The sequence below is a fragment of the Mauremys mutica genome, chromosome 2, assembly GCF_020497125.1.
Source record: "Mauremys mutica isolate MM-2020 ecotype Southern chromosome 2, ASM2049712v1, whole genome shotgun sequence".
Classification (NCBI taxonomy): Eukaryota; Metazoa; Chordata; order Testudines; family Geoemydidae; genus Mauremys; species Mauremys mutica.
Genome location: NC_059073.1, coordinates 51,346,738 through 51,362,813, shown reverse-complemented (window position 1 = coordinate 51,362,813; position 16,076 = coordinate 51,346,738). Strand labels below are relative to the sequence as shown.

Below are 16,076 nucleotides of genomic sequence, written 5' to 3'. Positions count from 1 at the left end.
TGGACCTTATGCTCTGGCCAACAGATAGGGCAGAGAAATATATTTTGGTGGTAGTGGATTGTGCCACTAGATATCCAGAAGCAGCCCCTATATTAGAGCAACTAACGGTGGCAAAAGCCTTTTCACTATATTCAGCCAAGTAGGTTTGTCAGATCGTGGGACAAATTTCCTGTGCTAGCAATTCAGTGAATTATGGAGAATGTGTGGTGTAAAATAGCTGAAGGCTGGCCCATATCAACCAGAGATAAATGGTTTCATGGAAAGATTCATTGGGACAGTGAAATCTATGCTGGGAATGTATGCAAACAAAAGGGCAAGTGACTGGGATGAAATCTTACTTTAGCTGTTGTTTGCTGATAGGGAAGTTCCCCAAGAGTCCATAGGGTTTGCGCCATATGATCTCCTGTAAGGAGAAAGATGAAGGGACCCCTGGATCTTATCAGGGACTCCTGGGATGCAAACACTGCATCAGAAAGGGAACCAGTGACTGAATATGTACAAAGGTTCATATTTGTTCATGTTTGTGAACACTCTTTTGAGCTCAGGAATTTAGTATCAGTGTTATTCCCTGTAAAATGGCACAAAATGCAACACTCATGGGATACACCTTATGAGGTTATGGAAAGAGAGTGTGGTGTAAAAGGACCCCACAGCAAAGTTGCCCCACTGACAGTACATGTAAATAGGCTTAAAGCCTATCACAACAGAGAAGCTTTTGTGAATATGATTTGTTGAGCTGAAGGTGAATATAAGACATCACAACTCATTGATTTGATAGCTGAATGCCATTATAATTCATCACTTGAGAGCACTGAGTTATGTAAAGAGCTAATACAGACTGAGAGGGCAGAACTTCTGGCTGTGTTGCAAAGTCCAAAGCAGGTATTTTCTAACATGCCAGAGACGACTCATAAAATGTTTCATAGAATCAATGCTGTGGCCCCCAGCCTACACCTAGCAGAGCATACCTAACCACTGACAAGTGCAAGAGCAAATGCATAAAGAAATGCAAACTATGCAGGGAGTGGGGACAATCACAGAGTTTGACAGCTACTGAGCCTCACCTGTTGCGTTGGTTCCTAAGAAAGATATGAGTGTCAGGTTTTGTGTTGATTATATAAAACACAATGCTGTTACAGTTCCAGATGCTTATTCTGTGCCCAGAATTAATAATATGCTGCGACTTTGGACAAAGCTAAATATGTGAGCTCAATTGACCTGATGGATGGTCAATGGCCGATTCCTTTAGACAATGATGCGCAGAAAAAATCTGTAATTATTACTGATATGGGACTTTGAGTCCAAATGTTACTTTTTGGATTAATTAATGCAGCAGCCACTTTTCAGAGGCTTGTCAACCAGGTGTTAAAAGGATTACAAGACTTTGCATGAGCTCTATCTACGATATAGCAATATTCTGCAACTCATGGTCAAATCGTGAGAGACACTTGGGGGTTGTATTGTCAAAATCCAGAGATGAAGGTCTTACTGCAGAGGCATCTAAATGTAAAATAGGAGCAGCGAAGGTTCCATTGGGTGGGGGCAGCCTAATCTCTCCTCATCCCTTGAAAGTAGAAGCTACTGTTAACTGGCCGGTACACCAGACTAAAAAGCAAGTCCAATCTTTCATAGGCTTGCTTAACTGTTACTGCCGATTTGTGAAGTATCAGAGGGGTAGCCGTGTTAGTCTGGATCTGTAAAAGCAGCAAAGAGTCCAGTGGCACCTTATAGACTAACAGACGTTTTGGAACATGAGCTTTCGTGGGTGAATACCCACTTCGTCAGATGCATGTCATGCATGTATTCACATGCCACAGGACTCTTTGCTGATTTGTGAAGTGACATTGCATCCGCTATCACAGACTTGTGCAAGAAGACAAAGCCAAGCAGAGTGGTGTGGACAAAGGCTTGTCAAGATGGTTTTGATAAGGTAAAGAAAAGCTTGTCAACAAAGCCTGTTCTGGACAGTCCAAATTTTCACAAAACTTTCGAATTGTACACAGATGCATCAAACAACAGTTCAGGTGCAGTTTTAATGCCCCCCATTGCTTGCTTGAGCTAGAAACTGACACTCACTAAGCAGAATAACTCTGTCATAGGGTGTTATGCTACTGTATGGGCAATCAAGCAGCCAAGGTCTTATTTCAGAAAATTCAGGGTTCTAACTGACCATTCTCCATTGGTTTGGTTATGCACAACCAAAGGCACTGCTTCCAAACAGCTGCCGTGGAGCATGATGCAGAAATATGACTTGGAAATTGTGCATGTTAAAGGGAAAGAAAATCTAGTGGCAGATGTCCTGTCCAGGGAAGACTTTTTTGACCCTCTGCTTACAGTTCAGCCAGTTTTTGACTCTCCTGCAGGATTGTAAGAGGAGTAGTGTGACCCTGAGAGCCCCTCAGTGCTTAGTGGCAGAGGGCCCACTATACTGTAACTCATATCAGGCCTGACAACACACTGTTGTCATAATATGTATCCAAAAGGTTTCTTGTAAGGTATTGAATGTAAACAGGTGATGCACTGATCAGGAATATCATTGTGTGCATAAAGAGTCATGTGTGTGTTCTGCTCTTAAGATGTGTTTTGTTTTGGAGGCAGTGCCTAAATCAAGCCTGCCCTAGACCAAAGAATGTGTCTTTCCCTGTTGAACTGGCTTGTTTACAGACAGAGGACAATGAAAGAACATTTATATATTAGGTAAACAAAGTAATCAAGCTAACAAGTGGTGGAGGAAACAATTTAGTGAGCACAGGTCCGCCCAGAGGATTCTGGGGGCCCGGGGTCTTCGGTGGTGGGGGGGGCCCTTCGGTTCCGGGACCCGCCGCCGAATTACCGCCGAAGCGGGACCCGCCGCCGAAGTGCAGCCCGGTCTTCGGCGGTAATTCGGTGGCAGGGGGTCCCCACCGCGGGTCTTCGGGGCACTTCGGCGGCGGGTCCCGGAACGGAAGGACCCCCCCGCCGCCGAATTACCGCCGAAGACCGAGTTGAACTTCGGCGGTGGGTCCCGCTCCATCTTTGGTGGTAATTCGCCGGCGGGGGAGTCGTTCCGCCCCGGAGCGGAAGGACCCGCCGCCGGCGAAGACCGGGAGCGAAGAAGCTCCTACGCCCGGCCCCGCACAAGAGTTTTCCAGGCCCCCCGGAGCGAGTGAAGGACCCCGCTCCAGGGGACCCGAAAAACTCTTGTGGGGGCCCCCGTGGGGCTCGGGGCCTGGGGCAAATTGCCCCTCTTGCCCCCCCCTCTGGGCGGCCCTGAGTGAGCACATTGGGGGACAGACCGCACCACCAGGAAGTCTTTTTGCCTCTTGAGACAAAGAGAATGGACTTTGGAAAATATAAAGGGGACAAAAAGCCATTCTAACTCTCAGCCACTTAGGGAACAAAGGGGACAGCACCATCTGATTTCATGAATGTTGGATCCTCTTGCCAAAAGACTGGAGATACTAGTGGCTTGGTAGAAGTGAATAATCTTGTTAGGCAAAGATTGTAACTTGCTAAAGTTAAGTCTTAGACACCGGAAAATGTATTTTATTTTGTTTGTAGCTACTTTCTGTTTATGTTATCTCCACTTAGTATCACTTACATTTCTGTTCTTTGTTAATAAACTTATTTTTAGTTTTGCTATAAACCATGAGTGCTGTTATATTGAAATAAATGTGATTCTTCAGTTAAACCAATGGACTGGCATGTGTACTGTTGCATTAAAGGCAGAAAACATAATAAATTCTGTGAGTACCAGTAAGAGGAACTAGACACTACAGAGAAACGTCTCTGGGGAACTCGGGAATGAGGGTTCACTGACTGGTACCTGCAAAGCAAAGTAAAGACTGACAGAGTCTTGAGAAGTTTGCTGGCGAAGCAGACAGACTGGTGTGGCAGGGAGCTGACACACAGTCTAATCTCCAGCAAAGCTCAGTCTTGCGAAGGCAGACAGGAAACACAGTGGCTGCCCTGAAGAGTGGTCATGCCTTCTTTCAGATTTCATTAAAACCAAGATTCTGATTCTATGTGTTATTGAAGAGCTGAAGACGCCTTTCACAAGAGTACATATTTTAGTCCTACTGTCCTGGGAAACTTCCAATTGAGGGTAAGATTCTAATACCCTTTACGCAGATTTTAGAGGACCTTACTCCATGAGTAGTACTATTGATTTAACAAAGTCTTTTGCAGAGCAAGAAGCTACTTGGTATCAGCATGTTTATCTTAATCTAGTCCTTAAAATTACCCAATATCTACATCAGATTCAGTTTCATTCACTTTCAATGGGACTTACACTCTTAAGTCACTTAGGTGCTTTTGAAAAGCCCACACTATACTATACAGACTGAAATCTCTTCCCCAATTTCTAGAGTACTTTGGGATCCTCCAGACTGAAAGGACATGTTATTAAATAAATAGAACATATTAGTAAATAATAAAGATGTACTACATATATGTCTAAGATAAAACAAAAACCCTGATTCCAAAAGATATTCAATCAGGGAATAATATACAAGCTAAATGACTTATAGATAAAGCAAGATATTAACTACTGTCACTTGGATGACCTAAAACACAAGCACTGAAAAAGGAGATGCAGAAAAGAGAGGATTTAATGGCAGACAAATCCCAAGGCAACCCTTTGATAGTTTTAAAGGTGTTCAAAATATTTTATACCACCATAAAAAGCTGCTTCAGAGAATAAAGTATTTCTTTCGCTACAGTGAATCATGAACAATATTGCAGAAATGCTTAATTTAATTTAATAGCATTGAGATGTGTGTTTCATATATGACTGCTTGGAAAAATTTATTCACAGCAGTAGACAGCAGAGCTGGTCAAATAATCCATTGTGAATAAAATTTATTGCAAACTTTGGCAATTTCTCATACAATAATTATCTATGAATAACTTTCATTATTCAATTAGCTCCAGGCCAAAGTATATCTATTTCTGAGGGAAGAACTAGATGACAGAGTTTTTTGTATTGAGAAGTAAGCTGCTTTACTTGGACTTCATTACATTCACTGAAGTATGTCCACATGCCTACCTATTGAATTGTTTCATGTATAGTACATAAATATAAGCTGAATAATCCTACATCTTTGCTCAAACTTTCAAAACAAAAAGTATTCAGGCAAAGACCAATCTGGGAACATTTCATCCTGAAAGGTGAAAGTTTCAGAAAGCTATGAGTGAATGGAAACCCATAGGCAGCCTTAGCAATAACTGGTGATAGGTCTCCGGCTACAGTAATGTCTATTCTGATATGGCAAAGAAATGCCAAGACAGCCATTACCTCTACTACCAGGCTCTCTCTCTGGTTAGTGCTGCCATTTTTCAAGTTGCATAAGTATTAAAAAGGTGTAAGCAAGGTGTACCCTGTCAGGTGTCCTAGGGAACTTTCAAAATCCTGTCACAATCTTAACGGGCGGGATTATGGGTACGTGATAGTATTAATCATTGGTCCCAAGGCAGCAGCACTTAGAAAGCAGATGAAGACAGTAAGGTTGACTGTTACTGTGCAGTCACAGAGATCATTTGGTATCAAGAATGTCTTGGGCACTGAGAAAGTTGGTGCTGGAAACATCTGCACCATGGACACTAACCTTGGCCACCATGTTATCAATACAAAGTGGGCTGGTGCTGACATCAGTACTGAGGAGTCAGTACCAGGGGAAGCTCAAACCAGCGTCAGGTGGTAACGTGACTACTTGGTGCCCAGCCAGTGTCAAAGTGTCAGAGGGACCCGATCTGGGCCATGAACTGTCTTTTGTCTGAGAGGCATGAGCTGGTACTGTACTGAGATACAATAGGTCTTCTGTTTCTTCTTACTAGGCACTGAGGAGGGGGACCTTTGAACAGCTCGCCCGAGGAACAATACTCCTTTCTACCTGTTTCCAATGATGGCTGCTGTACCTGATTCACTGGTCGAGGACTTTGGTCTCTGGTGAAGAACAAGCTCAAGAGCCCAGCATAGAGCCATGGTTCACTGGAGCACTAGTAGAAAGTAGTTGAGCCATCTTGGCAGGATTTTGAACCTCATGCTCTGAAGCTCTCACTGAGCAATCCAGAAGGAAGAGTTTCATCTGGGCTTCCTTGCCTTTATGTATCCTTTTGGAAAAGAAGCAGCAGATTAACCATTTATCAGGAATATGTCCATTGCAAAGGCAGAAGAGGCACATAGAATGTCCATCACTGAGCAACACAGTAGCATCAGTAGAGAGACAAGTTTTAAACCTTCATGTTTTGCTATCCCTGCTTAGGTCAGGAACTATAATATGATTAAAAATAGCACAGGGACAGGGACTTTCAGGCAACTGCTGTGGAGCTGTCTGAATTGTGCACAGCTCTCTGTTATGCATGGTATTTCATATTTCTCTTTTAACCACTTTCCTGCATACCTGTCTTACCCCTGGAAGCAGTCTTCAGAATGTATGTAACTTCATAAAAACAATGCTGAAAAATAAAGCAAATATGTTTTGTTGCTTATAGCTTCCTTTCAAAGCAAATCAAAGACAAAAGGCTGCATTTTTCCCCCACTAAATCCATGTCTCATTGTCCAGTCTATTTTAGCTCTGCCAGGTGTGTCAATGGCTGGAAAGAAACATTGACATAAAAAAGCCCATTTAGTGAGATCCTTACTTAATCTCAGTCAAGCTTCAGTATCATAAACCCTGGAGATAAATTACATCATTTGATACATAAGAAAAATTCAAATGAATTTCACATTATATTAGACTAGCTTCTCTCTTGGGTGGGTTTCATATAAAATCAGGAAAGTTGGAAATTCAAATCTTTTACATTGAATGTAACAAGGAACAAAACAATAAATTTATAAATTGATGATATTTTTGCTTCTGAATGGTGAAAAAAGTCAATTCTTGCCTTTTGATGACCAATGTATTTTGCTCAAGGTGGTTAGCAATGCTACAGAATTTTCTTCTGTAAGGCATGTTTTATATTCCACAAATAATGTAATACATCTATGAAGCACAGGGGAGAAAAATGAATTAGAGAACAATGATTTCCTCCTGCGTTATGGACTCCTTGTTGACAATTTATTTTCTGTATAATGCTGTAGAATAGCACAGTGAAACAAGAGATCATTTGAACAAGGAATATGAGATGAACTGACAAATGATGGTAAATTAGCTGTACTTTTTATTGAATGTTGCCTAAAACAATCTGCAAAACTCACTGATGCTGTCAGATTATCCGCTGTCAGATTATCCACTGTTTTCTGTGAGACCATATTGCATTTTGGACACTGAAAAAGATCCATTGTTCACTGCTTTAAAAATACTGGAGCTGTACAATTAATAATAAATTTGTAATTCCTTTTTTCTAAAATCAAGTATTCAATTATAAAGCACTTAAGGCATGTGGGGAAAGGGAAAATCATTCATATATTAAGGAATTTTGAGTCAAGGAATTTGTTTGCTAATCTAGCAATTGTTTCAACTCCCTGAAGCGTCAATATACAAAATAATTTGGATCCAATCCTGAAGTATTTTCTCAGGGCCTGATTCTGTGGTGAGCATTCTCACCTCCCATTAGAGGAAGTTGAAGGGACTTGTGACCTTCCAGGACTGGACACAGAATGAATTAACCTCTCAACCACAGAAGTGATTCCTTCCAAACATATATAAATGGTGTCACATACCAGGAGGACACACTCATATAGCATCATGCAATTGTACTTGCTCTTTTCTCAAGTGAAGATTTGTCTCCAAAACTGATATTCAGTCATATTTCACAATTGCTCCATTAAAGTTTTTAAAAGCTCTCTTTATCTGAAGCCTTCTCCCAAACAGTGACAAAGGAACAGATCACTTGATTTTCCATTATAGTGGATGACATCTTCCTTTTCCAACATGCAGTATCCAACATTATATTTAGCCAATGGAGTGTTGCACTTGGTTATAAAGGAGGTTATAAAATAAAGAAATATACAATAGCGCTGGTTTAAATATTAATTAAATATTAATTGTGAGTAAACTGGCGACTCCTTTTTCTATTCAGGTATCATACATAAATAGACGTTGATCTTAGTGAAAGTATTAATTATTTGTATTTGCAAATAGTTTGGACAAACAATGTTATGGCAAGCTAGTGCTCTATCTAAGGGTATGTCTACACTACCAGAGTAGTTCGATTTTACTTAACTCGAATTTGTGGAACCGACCTTACAAAGTCGAACGTGTGTATCCACACTAAGGACAGTAATTCGACTTTGTGAGTCCACACTAACGGGGCAAGCGTCGACATTGGAAGCAGTGCACTGTGGGCAGCTATCACACAGTTCCTGCAGTCCCCGCTGCCCATTGGAATTCTGGGTTGAGCCCCCAATGCCTGCTGGGGGAAAATATGTGTCGACTGTCATCATTCAACCGTCACTCCCGCCCTCCCTCCATGAAAGCACCGGCGGGCAATCAGTTCGCGCACTTTTCTGGTGAGTGACAGCGCGGACGCCACAGCACTGCGAGCATGGAGCCCGCTGTGATCATCACTGCAGTTATGGCCGTTGTGAACTCCTCGCACCTTATCGTCCACCTTTTTCACAGTCAGATGCTAAGAAATTGGGCGAGGCTCCGGCAGTGCGGTGAGGACATGAAGTGTGAGAGTGGCACAGACCTCTCACAAAGCACGGGACCCCACACCGTGGACATCATGGTGGCAATGGGTCATGTTCATGCTGTGGAACGGCGATTCTGGACCTGGGAAACAAGCACAGACTGGTGGGACCACATAGTGCTGCAGGTCTGGGATGAATCACAGTGGCTGCGAAACTTTTGCATGCGTAAGGGCACTTTCCTTGAACTGTGTGACTTGCTGTCCCCTGCCCTGAAGCGCAAGGACACCCGCATGCGAGCAGCCCTGACTGTGCAGAAGCGAGTGGCCATAGCCCTCTGGAAACTTGCAACGCCAGACAGCTACCGGTCAGTAGCGAACCACTTTGGCGTGGGCAAATCTACCGTAGGGGTTGCTGTGATGCAAGTAGCCAACGCAATCGTTGAGCTACTGCTCTCAAAGGTAGTGACCCTGGGAAACGTTCAGGTCATCATAGATGGCTTCGCCGCGATGGGATTCCCAAACTGCGGTGGGGCTATAGATGGAACTCACATCCCTATCCTGGGACCGGACCACCAGGCCAGCCAGTATATTAACCGAAAGGGCTCCTTTTCAATGGTGCTGCAGGCACTGGTGGACCATAGGGGACGTTTTACCAACATCTACGTCGGATGGCCGGGCAAGGTTCATGACGCGCGTGTTTTCAGGAACTCTGGTCTGTTTAGACACATGCAGGAAGGTACTTTCTTCCCGGACCACAAAATAACTGTTGGGGATGTGGAGATGCCTACAGTGATCCTCGGGGACCCAGCCTACCCGCTAATGCCCTGGCTCATGAAGCCCTATACAGGCGCCATGGACAGTGACAAAGAACTCTTCAACTACCGGCTGAGCAAGTGCAGAATGGTGGTGGAGTGTGCTTTTGGACGTCTCAAGGGGAGATGGAGAAGCTTACTGACTCGCTCAGATCTCAGCGAAACCAATATCCCCATTGTTATTGCAGCTTGCTGTGTGCTCCACAATCTCTGTGAGAGCAAGGGGGAGACCTTTATGGCAGGATGGGAGGTTGAGGCAAATAGCCTGGCTGCTGATTACGCCCAGCCAGAAAGCCGTGCGATTAGAAGAGCCCAGCGGGAAGCGCTGTGCATCCGGGAGGCTTTGAAAGCTAGGTTCCTCAGTGAGCAGGGTAACCTGTGACTATTAAGTTTGTTTACAGAGAAGCTGAACCTGCCCCCGTTTCTTTACCCAGTTAATGTTGACTATCCTCTGCAGTTACATACCCCTTTCACCCCATTCCCCCGCTTCCAACACACATTTAAAAATAAAATACATGGAACTTTGTTAATAAACACCGTTTTCTTTAGTACTGATTTTGCAGTAAAGGGTTAAAACTGGGACGCAGACTGTGGTGGGTAGAGTGTGTAGTGCTGCAAATACCGCTTCTAAATTCGAGGAATGACAGGCTCCTGCTCCTAGAGCGGTGCGCGGTGGCGGACTGGTTTTTCAATGGAGCCTGCCACCCCTCCTTCTCGGGATTCTGTGTGTGGGGGCTATGTGACTTTGTGGCGGGGGAGGACGGTTACAGATCAGCTGCTGAGTGGCTCTGTGATCCAGGATAAGGACCGCTGCATAAGATCTCTAACCACCCTCCCCCGCCACAAAGTCACATAGCACCCCCAAAACAGAACATGAAAACAACCTCCCAGACTGACCAGGGTGCCTAGAGACTGCACTGTGAGTGTGACCTGCTGAACCTGCCCCCGTGTCTGTACCCTGGTAAAGGTGACTGACCTGTCCAATTACCAACCCTCTTCCCCCCTTGAAACACAGTCTCCTATAAAAGAACATGACAGAAACAGTAATTAACAGAAAAGTCTTTTTTATTATCACCTAGACAGTTAGGGGATGAAACTGGGACGGGGGCTTGGGTGAGGCAGGAAGGAAAGGACTTATCAAAATTTTGGGAATGAGAGCCTGCTTGTACTTGAGCACTCTGCAGGGGTGGAGTGACAGTTTTTACGGCCCCTGCCGCCCCTCCTTCTTGGTACTTTGGGTGAGGGGGGTATGGGACTTTGTGGCGGGGGAGGGCGGTTAGACATAGACTGCAGTGGGGCTTTGTCCTCCTGCCTCCGGTCCTGCAGAACATCCACAAGGCGCCGGAGCGTGTCCGTTTGCTCCCTCATTAGTCCAAGCAGCGTTTGAGTCGCCTGCTGGTCTTCCTGCCGCCACCTGTCCTCCCGCTCGCTGTGTGAGCGCTGGTACTGCGACATGTTCTCCCTCCACTGGGTCTGCTGTGGCACCTCAGCTCGGAAGCAGCCCATAAGTTCAGAGAACATTTCGTCCCGTGTCCTTTTCTTTCGCCGCCTAATCTGCGCCAGCCTCTGTGAGGGGGATGCCAGGGCAGGTCGGGAAACAGTCGCAGCTGTGTGATGGGAAAAAGGGAGTGAATTCCTTACAAAGATACATTTTTGCAAACAATGAACATAGTCTAGTCTGTCTCTGTGAACAAGACCATGCACAGCACCTATCTCATGCGCACTCAGGACAAGTTCGAATTTTCGGCCTTCGCATTCATTGCCTGGGGTCTTGCACTGGAGATCAGACAAGCGGGGCAGGACAGCAGAATTCGTGGAGCAGGCACACATGGTAAGCCATAGACTTTTGGCTGCTTAAACCTTAATGTATAGCAGTGCCTTCCTTTCACGCTCAAAGCAATGGTCATAGCGTTTGCAAGTTCCTGCTGCCGGCAATCCGGAAAGCATGAACTCTGCCCCTGTTCCACCCCCTCGCGGCTGTCCCCGGGAAAGATCCTTGTATGCTGCCCCTCTACCGCCTCCACCATGTGGCTGTAAACCGACGCTTATTGTTATGTAAAGAAACAGTCAAGCATTCCCAATACTAACATTCCCCTAATTCAAAGCAGGACGCCCTGAGCAAGATCACCCTGAGGAGGATCACTGACAGAGATAGAGACCGCATGCTGCGTGAAAGCCAGCACAAACCAGGGGCCTATGCCGCCATGCTCATCGAGGCAATGCTCCCAGAGTACCTGCTGATAGCCTGGTGCGGAAAAGTGTCCTACCACGGAGGACCCAATAAGGCCGCTCTCCCCAGGAACATCCTGCGGAGGCTTTTCGATTACCTCCAGGAGAGCTTCGTGGAGATCTCCCAAGAGGATTTCTGTTCTATCCCCATATATATTGACCTTCTTTTCACATAGTTAATATTCCTGCTCTGTTAAAAATAAATGTTTACATGTTTAAAGCACGTACCGACTGATCCTTCCCCTGATTCAGGGTCCGGGTTAACAGCTGGGGAGGGTTGGTAGGTGATCTCAGTGAGGATGATGAAGAGATCCTGGCTGTCTGGGAAATCAGCGTTGTAAGCACTGTCGACTGCCTCGTCCTCCTCATCTCCTTCCTCATCTTCCCCGTCCGCGAACATCTCCGAGGAACCGGCCGTCGACACTATCCCAGCCTCAGAGTCCACGGTCAGTGGTGGGGTAGTGGTGGCGGCCGCACCTAGACTGGAATGCAGTGCCTCGTAGAAACGGCATGTCTGGGGCTGGGATCCGGAGCGTCCATTTGCCTCTTTGATCTTTTGGTAGCCTTGTCTCAGGTCCTTGATTTTCACGTGGCACTGCGTTGTATCCCGGCTGTATCCTCTGTCTGTCATGGATTTGGAGACCTTCTCGTAGGTCTTTGCATTCCGTTTTTTGGAGCGCAGCTCCGAAAGCACAGACTTATCGCCCCACACAGCGATCAGATCCAAGACTTCCTGGTCAGTCCATGCTGGGGCCCTCTTTCTATTCTGAGATTGCATGGACACCTCTGCTGGAGAGCTCTGCATCGCTGCCAGTGCTGCTGAGCTCGCCACGATGTCCAAACAGGAAATGAGATTCAAACTGGCCAGACAGGAAAAGGAATTCAAATTTTCCCGGGGCATTTCCTGTTTGGCTGGTCAGAGCATCCGAGCTCGGACTGCTGTCCAGAGCGTCAACAGAGTGGTGCACTGTGGGATAGCTCCCAGAGCTAGTAACGTCAAATTCCATCCACACCTAGCCTAATTCGACATGGCCATGTCGAATTTAGCACTACTCCTCTCATCGGGGAGGAGTACAGAAATCGAACTAAAGAGACCTGTATGTCGAACTAAATAGCTTTGTTGTGTGGACGGGTGCAGGGTTAATTTGATTTAACGCTGCTAAATTCGACATAACCTCCTAGTGTAGACCAGGCCTAAATTGACTATTTATGGTATGTGATGAATCACCAAAATCACCTGATACTATTTCTAGCTTCCTGATTGGCAGACAAACTTTTAAAACAAATGAATGAGGAGCATTGACAACTCTTATTCATAAAAAATATGATTTTAAAATATATTTTAGTTTAAAAAAATATATTTCCTCATTCAGACATACCTATAATTTTATCTATTATTTCTTTTAGTATTTCCCACTTACTTAATACAGTATGCTGTCTTTAAATCATGAAATAACTATAAATTAGGGCTGTCAAGCAATTAAGAAAATTAATTGTGATTAATCAGGTGATAAAAAAATAAGCACTGTTGAACAAATGTCCCATGTTGAACAATAATAGAATACCATTTATTTAAATATTTTTGATGTTTTTTACATTTTCAAATATATCGATTTCAGTTATAAACAGAATACAAAGTGTACAGTGCTCACTTTATATTTATTTTTATTACAAATAAATGCACTGTAAAAAAAACAAAAGAAATAGCATTTTTCAATTCACCTAATACAAGTACTGTAGTGCAATCTCTTTATCATGAAAGTTGAACTTACAAATGTAGAATTATGTACAAAAAAACTGCATTCAAAAATAAATCTTGAGACTACAAGTCCACTCTTATTTCTTGTTCAGCCGATCACTCAGACAAACAAGTTTGTAGGGAAAAGTTTGTACAAACATTTGCAGAAGATAATGCTGCCTCCTTCTTGTTCACAATGTCACCTGACAGTGAGAACAGGTGTTCACATGGCACTATTGTAGCCGGCGTCACAAGATATTTACATGCCAGATGCGCTAAAGATTCATATCTCCCTTCATGCTTCAACCACCATTCCAGAGGACATGCGGCCATGCTGATGATGGGTTCTGCTTGATAATGATCTAAAGCAGTGCAGACCAATGCATGTTCATCTTCATCATCTGAGTCAGATGCCACCAGCAGAAGGTTGATTTTCTTTTTTGGTGGTTTGGGTTCTGTAGTTTCCGCATCAGAGTGTTGCTCTTCTAAAACTTCTAAAAGCATGCTCCACACCTCATCTCTCTCGGATTTTGGAAGGCACTTCAGGTTCTTAAACCTTGGGTTGAGTGCTGTAGCTATCTTTAGAAATCTCACATTGGTACCTTCTTTGTGTTTTGTCAAATCTGCAGTGAAAGTGTTCTTAAAATGAACAACATATGCTGGATTATCATCCGAGACTGCTATAACATGAAATATATGGCAGAATGTGGGTAAAATAGAGCCAGAGACATACAATTCTCCCCCAAGGAGTTCAGTCACAAATTTAATTAATGCATCTTTTTTAACGAGCGTCATCAGCATGGAAGCATGTCTCTGGAATGGTGGCTGCAGCATGAAGAGGCTACAAATGTTTAGCATATCTGGAATGTAAATATCTTGCAATGCCGGCTACAAATGTCCCATGTGAACATCTATTCTCACTCTCTGGTGACATTGTAAATAAGAAATGGGCAGCATTAGCTCTTGTAAATGTAAACAAACGTGTTCCTCTTAGCAACTGGCTGAACGAGAAGTAGGACTGAGTGGACTTATAGGGCTTTAAAGTTTTGCATTGTTTTGTTTTTGAGTGAAGTTATGTAACAAAAAAAATCTACATTTGTAAATTGCACTTTCATGATAAAGAGATTGTACTACAGTCCTTGTATGAGGTGAATTGAAATATGCTATTTCTTTTCTTTATCATTTTTACAGTGTAAATATTTGTAATAAAAATGATATAAAGTGAGCACTGTACACTTTGTATTCTGTGTTGTAATTGAAATTAATATATTTGAAAATGTAAAACACAGCCAAAAATATTTAATAAATATCAATTTTTTTAATCATGTTTAATTTTTTGAGTTAATCATGTGATTAATCGACAACCCTACTATAAATTAAAAATAACATAATCCAGAAATGATGCTGGAACTCTTTGTACCTTTCATGAAAGCATTTTATAAACATTAAGCATCAACAACCATAGGAGGCACAGATGTTAAATATTATTCCTATTCTAAAGATGGGTAAATGGAGGCAGAATTTAAATGATTTCATTTTATGGTACCGTGAGTCAGTCAAAGAGCTGGGAATAGAGCCCCTGCATCCTGACTCCTAGTCCTCTATAGAACCCCCTGTTTCCTAATACAATTGGCCACCTTCAAATCTTCTTCAGTATGCTTGATAATTATTTGGTTTTAGTATTTCAAAACACTGCATTTGATAGGAAGTTGTTTGCTCAAAGTAAAAACTAAAAGATGGCATTTAAGAAAGCATTTATTTGAGCATTAATTCCACGTGTGATAATTCATCCATGTCCAAGTCAGAGAAATTATACTACTGGTCCAAACTAGCTAACCTAAGTGGATGGCAAAATGATATAAAGTAGTCTTACCCAGGACCCTGTATATGCCCTCAGGTTCTAATGTGTCCAAAGTTCTTTGCAATGCCTGAGTCAATCATTATTCATGATGTCGGTGTCACAACTTGCCTTCTATTTTATACCAAGGCTGCTTCTGCTTGTTAGTAAAAGTACTGTATTGAAATACAATATGAAAAGAGGCTGCAAAATGTTTGCAAGTTGGAAATATGGATGAAGCACTTGTAGTTTGGCAGATTGATTTTTCTCCAAGATGGATGTCCTGACTCATCAAGAAGATATCTATTTAAATTGTTATGGACCTCCACACATTGGACTTCTGTTTCTGAAAGTACTGGTTTCTAAATCCTTAAAAATGATTAAGAATTAATTGATTATGGTCAATAGAAAATTTGAGCAGAGTGGAATCAGCTGATTTTGACTACTTCCATTTTGATCATTACATCTTTATTATTGCTATGTACAAATCCATAAAAGAATGAACTGCTCATAACACACAGGAGTATGCAAAATTCTCCACCTAGCAAAATTCTTCTAGTCATTTTAATGTTAAGGCAGGTCAATCATAATTAAGCTCTAGATACAATTTCTACAAACTATAAAAGTATTTATTTACAGTTGAGTGGCACTCAGGAGAAAGATTATTTTCTGCCTTTGAAAACCAAGACATTATTTCATTATTACAACTGAAATGATTTACCTCATTGTTTTACCTTTGAGGCTATTACACTGGATTGGCTGTTTAATCATGAGATGGCATTTATGCCTGAGTTTATATAACATTCTTAGTGACTCTTTTGTTCTCCCAAAGCAGGAGCAAACTGATGGCTTAAATGACAAATGACAGAGTGGCCTGATCCAAAGCCAGCTGAAGTCAATAGAAAGG

The 16,076-nt window shown here is 43.0% G+C and overlaps 1 long non-coding RNA gene across 1 annotated transcript in view; it reads left to right on the top strand.

The window, feature by feature from the left end:
* Window positions 1-6,105, top strand: part of LOC123362922 — a 31,763-nt gene extending 25,658 nt beyond the window's left edge. Inside the window, exon 3 of the long non-coding RNA XR_006576643.1 lies at window positions 5,815-6,105. This is a non-coding gene — a long non-coding RNA (uncharacterized LOC123362922). The remainder of the gene's footprint in view (window positions 1-5,814) is intronic.
* Window positions 6,106-16,076: the final 9,971 nt, after the last annotated feature.